We start from the raw sequence: 2,970 nt of genomic DNA on the forward strand, positions 1-2,970 counted from the left end.
CGCCTCACCTGAGGGGGAGGCGGGTTCCCTGAGAGCCAATGGCGAGCGACGCAGGCGGCCAGGCCCCACCCCCGCCCACGTTTGTTTCAGCCAATCAGGAGCCGGTCAGCTGAGGCACAGCTGGGCCGCGCTCACGTGTTCGTCTGGGTGCAGCTGCGGAGGAAAGAGAGAGGATCTGGGCTGCGGCCAGCTTGGTCTGGGAACCTGCGCTTTTTCAAAACCGGGGAAGGCAGTGGCTGACTTTGGGAGGCGCTGCTGAAAAGGGATTTCGGTTTGTGGGTTTCAAGTCTGCAGCACATTTCCTGCTCTCGGTACAAGTCTCCCGCTCCCTTTCTACTCGGCGGCTGTGCTTTGCAGGTTTGCCGCCAGCTCTACTGAGTCCCAGTTCAAAAAGCAGAATTTTCAACTCGTGGAAGCAAACCCCTGGGTCCCTTTGCTCAGATGTGTTACAGTGAGGTCTTGCTTGTCAGGTTACCTCACCACGGGCCATGCCACTGACCACACACCCTTTGCCAGAGAACACACGGGTAACTACTCTCCTTGTCCACCAAGTTTTTGTGATGAAGTTTGATTACTGAGTAAATGGCAAACAAAAATATAAAACAAGTTCCGTTTGCTGTAAACCTCTCAAAGGAAGTAGGTTAAGGTGGTAGGGAAATCTTAAAACCTGAAATTATTGTAAGCACTTACAAATAGATATAAATGGCTTTACTTAAAGAGCATAAACCCGAATATCAGAGTAGGAAAAACGGCTTTAGGTAGACTTCTACTTTCTTGTTCTAAAACGAGCCAAAAGCTAATCTTAGATGGATTGGGGAAAAAAGGGGGGGAGGGGAGACCCTTAGTTTAAGAATTACCACCTGGAATTGAGTTAACTGTGTGGACTGGGGAGAGGAAGGATTCTCCACACCCCCATCAAATCCTGGCAGGGGACCTCTGAACCAGAGTTAACTGAATATGCTAGCGGCCAGTATTACCTGTTTGCTTAATACGACTTTGCAAATTACTGAATAAGGCTTAATCACTTTTTTACTTTGGGAGCACACATTTCAAGTCTGTCAGTCTTCTAAACGAAAAAAAGAATGTATTTTGAGCTCAGTAAAGAAGCATTGTAGCCCTAACCGGTTTGGCTCAGTGGGTAGAGCGTCAGCCTTCGGACTCAAGGGTCCCAGGTTTGATTCCAGTCAAGGGCATGTACCTTGGTTGCCCGCACATCCCCAGTAGGGAGTGTGCAGGAGGCAGATCGATGTTTCTAACTCTCTATCCCTCTCCCTTCTTGTCTGTAAAAAAATTAACAAAATATATATTTTTTAAAAAGAAGCATTGTACATATATCTCCACTTAACACTAGACTATTTTACTTCTCACCTTTGCCTTATTGATAATATTGTTACAGTCTAGCTTTGGGTTATGAATTAATGTGGATATCTGTAATGGATTTCAATTATATTGGTATATAAAAGCAATGGCCTATATAGCAAAGCATTAAATTCTGGTAAAACAACAGCCAATTCACATAGCACCTCTTTTTAACTGATCAATAGATCCATAAGGATAATGGTTAAATATTGATCTTAATGTACTTTGTTCTTCAGATCTACAACACTGAATGATATGTCCTTTTAAAAAATACTGTGGGAAATGCCTGAAAAGAGAAAAGGACCAAAACAACTAGTCATTTTTCGGTTTTAATTTTGGAAGGAACAACAGTACCTGGGACCTAGAGACTATTATGCTAAGCAAAATAAACCAGAGAAAGACAAGTATTACATGATCTCACTCACATGTGGAATCCAATGAACAAAATAGATCCAGAAACACAGAAGCATGGAACAGACTGTCGAATCTCAGAGGGAAGGTGGGGTTGGATAAGTGAATGGGAAGAGATCAACCAAAGAACTTATATGCATGTATGCATAACCCATGAACACAGACAATAGGGTGGTGAAGGCCTGGGTTTGGGGACTGGGGTGGGCTAGAAGGGGTCAATGGGGAAAAAAGGAACATATGTAATACTTTCAACAATAAAGATTTTAAAAATTAATTAAAAAGAAAAAAACAGTAAATTACAAACTTTTTAACATTCTGAAAAGTTGGTGTTAAGAACTCTGGTGTCAGAGTTAAGAGTGAGCATGAACACAGGCTCTGACACTAACAAGTCATTTAAGTTCTCTGTGCCTCAGTTTACTCATTATATCTATGCCACAGAATTATGGGATGATTAAATGAGATAATATATGTGAAGCACTTAGAACAATACCTGGGACATAGTAAGGAATAGCAAATGCTAACCATTAGTATTTTTGGTGGTCTTGTTTCTTTATTATCATTACTATTACTCCAAATTTGTGCCTCTGCTAGCAGTAGTCACTTGGGCTTTTGCCAGAGTTCAGCCAACTATCAAAAATTCCAATTATGATACTATAAATCCACATGTATTCTCTATTTTCAACTTTGGAACTGCCCACAGTATTCCTGCCCTCATATATAAGCATGGTTGCAGAGATATTTAATCATTTCCTTTCTCATTATACTTGTAAGAAATTATCTCTCGTCACTGAGTATTTTCCCTTTTCAAAAATGTATAAAATATGGTATTTTATGTGTATATGTATGCTCATGTATGTATATACACACAGGTACATTTATGAACACGAAAAGCAGTAATATTTAACCAACTTGTTTTCACATATTTACAAAGGAGCGAAATAGTACTCCCAAATTTAATCAATCCTGTTTTTTTAAAAAAATCTAAAAGGCAAAATTTTCTATGGGAAAAATTTTAAATCATCCTCTTTATTTTTTAAATATATTTCTTTATTGATTTAAGAGAAAAAGGGAGAGAGAGAGAGAGAGAGAGAGAGAGTGAGAGAGAGAGATAGAAACATCAATGATGAGAGAGAATCATTGACCAGCTGCTTCCTGCATGGTCCCTCCTGGGGATCAAGCCCACAACCCAGGCATGTGCCC

The sequence above is a fragment of the Myotis davidii genome, unplaced genomic scaffold (genome assembly GCF_000327345.1).
Source record: "Myotis davidii unplaced genomic scaffold, ASM32734v1 scaffold281, whole genome shotgun sequence".
Taxonomy (NCBI): domain Eukaryota; kingdom Metazoa; phylum Chordata; class Mammalia; order Chiroptera; family Vespertilionidae; genus Myotis; species Myotis davidii.